Raw genomic sequence first — 9,529 nt, 5'->3', positions numbered from 1 at the left:
TAGCTCTTTGAGGATACCCTAGAAAATGTTAATCTTAAAGAAAGATCCTCCACGACCAAGAAAAAGCAACAGGAGACACAAAGTGGCACCAAGGAATCCAACAAGCAAAAGGGGAAAGAGGTTGAAGATATTTTGAGCGACCACGAAGACGAAGACATCAATGAAACGCTAGAACTAAGAAATCCCACCATGGCAAGAAAAAAGCAGGAGCTTAAGAGAGGAAGAGAGCAAGAGATCATATAGTCTCAAGATTCTAGTGACCAAGGCTAGCTTGAGAAGACGAGGTGACAAGAAGAGGAGCAACAAGAGAAATAACTACAAGAAACATTGCAGGAGGAAAGAAGGGCTCACGAAGAGGCAAAGAAGACAAAACAGGAAGAGGAGCACAAGGTTAAGGAAGAAGAGGAGAAAAGGAGATTGATGCAGGAGATAAAAAATATGGAAGATGAGCTCTAGAGGCAACAAGCGTTCACAGACCAAGAAAGAAAGCAGCAGGAGGAAGAAATAAGGAATAACAAAGAAAAGGAAATTGGGGGAATTGAGCAAGGAGAGACTAGTAAAATAACCCAGCTACATACAGAACAAAGTGAGCTACCCCCATTGGATGTGCCTCCTTCTAGTCCCCTCACTAGCAGGCACCTTCCCTTGCAAAGAACTGGGTTTCTAGGAAGGACAAGAAGAGGAAGTCCTAGATCTCACAAGGCTCACCTTCGAGGAAGGCAGCCTCAAAATTGTACAAAAAAGGAAAATTTATTGTGCTAGGAATCTAGCTGAGCCCTTATGAGTCACCACGGCCAAGGAGATTGTGCCCAACATCACAGCAAACCTGGAAATCATTGCCTCGATCGGGACAAATTTTGTTTCCACCACAGAACACAATGTGGCCCGGATGAGAAAACAAATCATAGACCTTCAGAATAGGCTTTACACGTCTGAACAAAGGGCTGCCACTGCAGAGCAAGACATAAATAGAGTAGAGGAAGAGAATGCAACTCTCTGTTTAGTTCACTCAAGCATAACAAAATTCTAGGCAGCGATCAAAGGAGAGGCCGAGACCCTTGTGGAAGCCATGGAGATGGTCTATGAAGAGATGTCTATATTGCATCACATTGTGGCCCACATATCGACAATACAAGCTCACACAAAGGAAAGAGTCACAATGCTAAAGGAGGTTGTGATTCCTCTAGATAAAATACATGAATGGTCCATTAAGTACCCGGGAGCATGAGTGGTGGTCCATAAGAAAGATTGGATCACCATGCAGAATGCCAAGGTTCAACTCCACATCAAGGTTCAACTCCAAGTGGCTACTCGTTGATCCTAATATTAGATTACTTAACATTACGAGTCTTCCTTCCTATTGGAAATGTTATATCAATCTTTATTTTTCTTTTTCTAAGTACACTCTAAAGAATAAAGCACAATGCCTCTTGAAAAACAGTGTTCCCATGATTCCTTTTGGGTTTTATATGTGGTTCCCACTTTTTCGTAGCAAATCACATAATTTTATTTTCTTATCATGAAGCAAAGGGATTCATGGCTACTTATTACATATTGGGCACAGGAAAACAAGTTATGCAATTCCACTTTTGGGATGCATTCTTATGCTACCTTGGTTATATGTCTTTCCTTTAAATCAGCATGAAAAGTTATTTTAGGGAGCACATTATAGTTGAATGTGTTATGAAACCAGCTTAAGAAAAGATAGAAAAGATAGATCAACGCCTTAGAATTCAGCCTCTTCGAGGGGGCAACCTCCTTTACATTACATAAATGAACAATTCTTGGATGATACAAATGAAAAGACCTCCTTTCTATATATAGGAGTCTAAGGGGTCATAACATAATCAAAGCCGACATAACAATAATAATGCAAGGGCATAATAATAACAATAGTGGGCTTCTATGGGGCACAATAGTAACAATATGGGCACTACATGGGTACATCACTATAATAAGTGGGTTGTACTAATAACAATAAGGGGTTACACTAGTAGTATAGGGCCTAACATGCCCCTCTCCTTCAAAAAGCATTGTCCTCAACGCTTGAGTAGTTATTGATGCTTCTGTATAAAATTCTTGTCCTCCCATGTGGAATCTTCAGCGGCTAAGTTCTTCCACTTGATGAGATACTCTGAAATTGATTGATTTCGTAGCTGTCGGGTTCTTGTTTCTGTGACTGCTTCATGTTCCAATATGATGTTTCCTTCCTCTTCAATTTCTGGCAATATTGTTTGAATTGGGATCTTTTGGAACTTTTGAATAAGTGGCCATACTTCTTCGTCCTTCTTCCATTCATCCCTTGCCTCGTTTATCCAATCTGGTTGGATAATAGAAATAGCACAAAACAATGCTTCCACATCCTCATCCTTGAAGAGTCTTCCCATTCGGTAAGGTCGCCATTTTTTAAGTGCATGTAGTATTGCCAACTTTTCCTTCTCATAAATAGCTTGCTTTAGATGTAGCAGTAAAAATGCCCAATCACCTACATCAAAACATTTTTCACTACAATGTTGATCTACCTGTTGTTTCGTTTGATTTTGCACCGAAGTGGTGTTATCCTTTAAAAGTTGGAGAACTTGTTGTTGATGCTCGATGTAATCTTTCACTGCTTGAACCTTTTTCTTCTTGATATGTCCTTCTATCTCTAGAGTTTGAGGAGTGGTAATTTCTTCCAATCCTTTACAAGATATGGTCAGATTCATTTCTTGATGCTCGATGTGATCTTTCACTTCTCGAACATTTTTCTTCTTGATATGTCCTTCTATCTTGATAGTTTGAGGAGTGGTAATTTCAACCAATGAATTACAAGATATGGCTGGATTCATTTCTTCTTTCTCGATGTGATCTTTCACTTCTTGCACCTTTTTCTTCTTGATATTTCCTTCTATCTTGAGAGTTTGAGGACCGGTAATTCCTGCCAATCCTTTACAAGATATCGTTTGATTCATTTCTTCTTTCTCTAGGTGGGGTCCTGGCGTATATCTTCTTCTTCTGATGTTTCTTGATCCTTTTCTTCCTCCTCTTCATATTCTATGTAAAATAATTTCTTCTCAGCACACTTATGACCTTTAGTGCATTTGCTATCACAATTGTAACAAAGCCCTTTTTCTCTTTTTTCTTCCAATTGTTGTGGTGTAACCCTTGTAGGTTGTAGAAGGATAGGAGAAACAACACTTCCATCTTTATAGTTGTGAGGGGTATGCTTCATGGTTTCCATAATTTTTCTTTCCAATATGTCACAAAGCCCTTTTACTCTTTCCAATTGTTGTGGTGTTGCTCTAAAGAAGGTGTTGCTCTTTGTATCCTCATAATGTGCTATCATTTCCTCCATGAAAATTGATCACATAACAAGTTGTTTACGAGAACAAAGCCCTTCATACCATAGAAATTGATCTGGTTCTAAATATGAAGATGCAATACGTACCTTTTGTAATAGTTGTACACCATGTAGATCAAAATATTGCTCCATCTGAAGTATCCAATTTACCGGATCCTTGCCATCAAACTTCCTCATCTCTCTTTTTCTTGATTTTAGGAGCTTGATCTTGCCTCTGATGTATCTCTGTAATTTCATATCATCTAGTTCTAAATTTGCGACTTGTAGTAGCCCTCCACGTCCTCTTTCCAATGCCACAAGTCTGACCCAAATTGGATTCTCCAATGAAGAGTTATGCCAAATTTACCACAGTGACCTGATTGAGCAAACTTGTACGACGTGCCACGAGTCACTGTTTCAACCTTTGGATCTGAAACATGCATACAAGAAACTACAGTCCGTCCTCTTTCTGTACCTTCTTATGAAATTTCAATCCGATCCCCAGAGAGAAAGTTATGACGATTTTACCCAGGTCACCTGTTTTGAATGTAATTTAGGAGTCTGCAAAAAGACCAACTTCCTCAGACCATATCTCCGCAAACATCAAGCGAAAATATCTGAATTTCTGTCCCAAGGTTCAACACAATTTCTTCTCAAATGGGTTTTTTTTTCGACTTTTGAAACATCACAGAAAAAACGTTATTGAGAAAATGCCACGATGACCTGTTTGGAGCAGCGAAACCCTAGAATTCAAAGCTCTGATACCAAATGTTATGAAACCAGCTCAAGAAAAGATAGAAAAGATAGATCAACGCCTTAGAATTCAGCCTCTTCGAGGGGCAACCTCCTTTACATTTCATAAATGAACAATTCTTGGATGATACAAATGAAAATACCTCCTTTCTATATATAGGAGTCTAAGGGGTCATAACATAATCAAAGCCGACATAACAATAATAATGTAAGGGCACAATAATAACAATAGTGGGCTTCTATGGGGCACAATAGTAACAATATGGGCACTACATGGGTACATCACTATAATAAGTGGGTTGTACTAATAACAATAAGGGGTTACACTAGTAGTATAGGGGCCTAACAGAATGGTAGGGCACTTTGACATGGGGGAGACATTAGTAGTTGTAATTTAGAAGTATTTCTACTATCTAAGCCATCAAAAGGACATTGACTAGTATATGAAACATTTCACTTCATTTAGCATTGCTACAATGATCATTAAGAAACAAGGGTAATAGACTCATTAAGGAACAAGGGCCATACACTCTTCTACCTGCCTAAAAGAAAATCCATAGGAATAAATCTCCATGGATTACATATCAAGTTTTTCCCTCCACCAATCATGTTCATAAGTGTGTCTTTGTGGTTATGTTGTAGTTGTTGCAACAACCCTCCAAATATTCTGAAATCCTTAAAAATTTCGGAGCCCCTGTATCGTGCAAGACTTCCTCCACCTTTGAGATCTAAGAAGAAGTTTGCTAGACAAGAAGAACCCCGTAAAAACCTATATTTTCCAGCTAAGTGAAGCTAAGTCGCAAGATCCTGTTTAAGTAAGTCAGTCGCCACTTCAGAACACGACTATCTCAAACACTTGTGACTGTTGTGACCCACAACTTTCTAACTCGCACTTACCCCTCGATGCGACCATGTGACCCTTGCGAACTTGCGACCACTAGGTCGCAAGGTCACATAGGTTGCAAGGTCACATAGGTTGCACTTGACCCTCGATGCGACCATGCAACCCTTGCGACCTCACGACCACCAAGTTGCAAGGTCGCAAGGTCACACGTGGGACCAAAACTATAAATAGGGAGGTCACCCCATTCATTTGTAATGGCTCCTTTGGTCACATGGAAGACAAAGAGGCTTGCGAGTTGGGTGCGTGCACGTTTTCTCCAGGTAGGCGAACTTTCACCTTCCTAATAATCATGTTTTCTAACCAAGTGTCATTCCATGCCTTCCCGACCTTCCACCTTCCACCCTAGAGGGATTTTTATCCCATTTTGCTTAGGTTTTTCACCTCAGACCAAAGAGGCAAGTGCCCTAGCCCTGTTCAGCCTTTCTTGAGCCCCTCAATACCATTCTTTGACCTTGATCATCCCTGTTTTTGCTAGTAGGCCTGACCATCTTGCCCAGAAGAAGTTTAGACCTCCCCAAATCCTAAAATATTCCTCCATGGCCTGCCAAAAACCTAGGCCGCACGGCCCACATCCACAATACCACCTTTCCCGTGACCTAGTGACCTAGCGACCCTTGCGACCTAGCGACCCTTGTGACCTAGTGACTATGTGACCTAGCGACTGTGAGACTGTTTAACCTGCGACTCTTATGCCAAGTCGCTGAGTCACACTCTTTGCCTTGTGACCATGCAACCTAGCTCCCTTTGTGACTTGCTAGAAAACCCTCCTACCAGCTTTTAAAGTTGATTTCATTTAGGCAATTTTTACTTGATTTTCATGTCGTCGCTCTCATCGTGGGATTGTATTTCGACATGCTAGGTGATGTGCACCTTGAGTGCATATCCATCTCTTCCTTCGAAGACAAGATGACTCCTCGAACTACTAACACCGTTCACAAGGGTTCAAGAAGCAATTTGTGGGAGATCTACCAGGATGAGGAGCCACCCATCTATGGGGATACAACTTGCAACATTAATAAAACCATGAAACTCTCCTAGCATAACATCTACGAAGAGTTTGAAAAGCCAGACATACTGGAAACACAAGAGGATTTCCCAATATACCTAAATTTCAAAAGGTCGAGGCTACACCAGATAGCATCACACCTGTTGGTCTTTCCATGTGCATAGACTATTGAATGGATCTTTCAAAATACAAATATGGATTCATGGATGGTAAAAGATCACACTAGAGCATCCTTGGCTATGATATCCCTTGCAGACATTGCCGCCTACTATAGACTCCAGGAGAAACAGGAGACCTTCAATACTAGGTGGCGCTTAGGTTTTGTAACCCTAGTTAAAGATATCCTGAGGGAATGGTGGTAGGACCAACCAAATTTCCGAGTTAGATCAGATCAGACATACATCACAGAGGGGTTACAGAAGGTACTTCAACTAATTGCTGCTATGATGTGCCGCTTGTATGGTAAGGCATATTGTGACGTATTTTATGGCACCTTGGTGTCTCTCATGCATGATGTTAGCACTCAAGGAACTATTTTCAATTGGGCAAACATCCTAGCTTCATGTTTGAAAAAAACATAGTTGCAGCTAACCACTGACAGCCAAAACAACCTCAAGAATTCTACATGGCTTTGCACCTCCTAGAAGTTGTCTGTGCAAGATGCCAATTTGAGGGTTGGAGCTATAACTGGGATACATCAATGGTCGACCTCGTGCACTACCACTACAAGGTTTTCTGGGATGCTTCCTACATAGGTATGTTAGATGTGATTTTAGAATCTTTATCGCCTTGCTATACTGGCTGCTATTTTGTGAGGAACCACCATAGATGTCAAAGAGGGCTATGGAGACAGTGATCAAAGTAGCACATTGGTTTCCCATCCAAGAGGGAACGTTCATTAGAGTGTTCGGTACCCATTGTTGGGTTCTGCTATATTCTTTCCACGTAGTTAACAGGGGGTTTGAAGGGCACCCATAACCCCACTTTATGGGGTCCGGGGCAGCGCCCAGGAAACTTTTGGTTTTGGACCCTATGTTAGGTTGGGCGGACCCACCTATGGTTTTTGTGCATGATTTTCACACATGTTTTTTGGATGCGATGGTTTTCAGTCCATGGTATTGGATGTGATGGTTTTCGGTCCATGGTATTGGATGCTTCGGCATGTATAGATATGTATTGTAACATTGACAGGAACATAATGAAAAATCAAGCTGGTAGTCTCGGTTTTGGGATCCAGGGGAAAATCTCTATGTATATGTGTTTTATGTGTTCTGCTCTCGCATTATTTATTTTCTGTGTTTTAGAATTCATATGCAGGTAATTTTTGTATGGGGTTAAAACCTACATTTTGTATCAGAGCAGATTTGGCTTCAAGGGGATGCCTTCGTTGTTGAGGGGTTTTGCTCGGGCTTGTGGTAGACCCTGTTCAGTGGGAGATCTGCGAGATCGATTCTAGTGGTGAAAGAAGATGGCGAGCAGTGGAAAGATAGAGATCGAGAAATTTAATGGTCAGAGTTTCGAGTTGTGTAAACTCAAGATGGAAGATCTATTGGTGGATAAAGATTAGTGGATCGTGGTAGATCCGGGTACTAAACCAACGAGAGTGTCCGATGAAGAATGGAAGAAGTTGGATCGGAAGGCAAAGAGCACAATACAATTATGTGTCTCAGATTCAGTATTGTTGAATGTATTAGGGGAAGCTACAACAAAGTCTTTGTGGGACAAGTTAGGGACTTTGTACCAATCTAAGTCTCTGGTAAATAAACTGTTCCTGTGGAAAAAGCTATATAACCTGAGGATGAAAGATGGAGACTCGGTGACAGAGCATCTGAACGCATCTGAACGCATTTAATACTGTGGTAATTTAGTTAGCATCTGTTGATATTAAAATTTCAGATGAAGATAAGTGCATCAGTTTGTTGTGTTCTCTACCAGATTCGTGGGATAATCTAGTTATTGCAATAGGTAGCAATGCAACTGCCTTGCAGTTTGATGAAATAGTATTAGCCTTTCTGACGGAGGAGATGATATGGAAAAATATGGAGAGCCAAAATGGTGATGCCTTGTTTGTACGAGGACGGTCCCAGAACAGAAACAAAATTTAAGTCATTGAGTGGGAGATCTAAATCTTCAGGAAAACCTGTAAAGGTGGTGTTGGGTTAGGACAGGAATTCTGGGCAGAGGTGGTGGATACTACATGTTACCTGGTCAACAGGTCACCGTCATCAGCGTTGGAGGATAAGACTCCACAAGAGGTATGGACTGGTAAGAAACCCTCTCTTTCACATCTAAGGGTATTTGGATGTGATGCATATGTACATGTTCCAAAGGAGAAATGAACCAAGTTGGATAGTAAATCTGAAAAGTGCATCTTTATTGGGTATAAGGATGGTTTAAAGGGTTATAAACTTTGAAACCCAGTAACAAGGAAGGTTATGTACAACTGAGATGTGGTGTTCAAAGAGGTGAAAGATGTTATTAAACATGAAGTCCAACCAAAGGAACCTAAGAGGATAGAGTTTGATCTAAAGGAGGAAGAATCAGACTCTATAGCAAAGGATGAATTAGAAGATGAAGCGCCACAAACTCCGGCTGTGAGAAGATCAGTTCGAGAAAGAAGGCAGCCAGAAAGGTACAGTCCATCTTCTTTCTGTTCAAATTTTGCTTTGTTTGTTACTGCTGATGATCCCAAAACTGTGAAGGAAGCAGTGGATTCAGAGGATGGAAAACTCTGGAAAGAGGCCATGGTTGATGAAATGGAATCTTTGCACAAAAATTAGGCTTGGGATCTGGTGGAGTTGCCGACTTGAAGGAAACCCATTGGCAGCAAATGGGTGTTCAAGAAGAAAAAAAATGCAGAAGGAAAGGTGGAGAAATACAAAGCTCGGTTGGTAGCAAAAGGTTATTCCCAGGTGCCGGGAATTGATTTTGGTGATATTTTTTCTCCTGTTGCCAAGGTAACTTCTATTAGATTACTTTTATCTGTTGCTGCTGCTTTTGATTTTGAGGTAGAACAGATGGATGTGAAGACAACATTTCTTCATGGGGATCTGGAAGAGGAGATCTACATGAAGCAACCTAAAGGCTTTGCGGTGAAGGGTAAGAAAGAACTGGTATGTAAGGTAAAGAAGTCTCTATATGGGTTAAAACAATCACCAAGGATGTGGTATCAAAAATTTGATACATTTATACGGGGACTTGGCTTCACTAGAAGCAAAGAAGATCACTATGTGTATTTTAAATTAATTGGTGACCGTGTTATCTATCTGGTCTTGTATGTGGATGATATGTTGTTAGTTGGAAATGACAAAGAACTTATCCAGGATTTGAAGACCCAATTGTCCACCAAATTCGACACGAAAGATCTTGGTGCTGCAAACAATATTTCGGGCAAAGAGGAAGCTTTGGTTAAACCAGAGGAAGTATGTCGAGACAATATTGTAGAGGTTTAATATGCAGGATAGTAAACTGGTGAAAGTTCCTATTCCTGTATGTGTGAGGTTATCTGCTGAAAAGTGTCCCAAGACACAAGAAGAGGAAGATGACA

This window comes from Pinus tabuliformis, chromosome 2_1 (genome assembly GCF_031772625.1).
Source record: "Pinus tabuliformis cultivar Carrire ecotype Pingquan chromosome 2_1, CPIR1, whole genome shotgun sequence".
NCBI classification, from domain to species: domain Eukaryota; kingdom Viridiplantae; phylum Streptophyta; class Pinopsida; order Pinales; family Pinaceae; genus Pinus; species Pinus tabuliformis.
Note: the sequence above shows the minus strand (reverse complement) of the source record.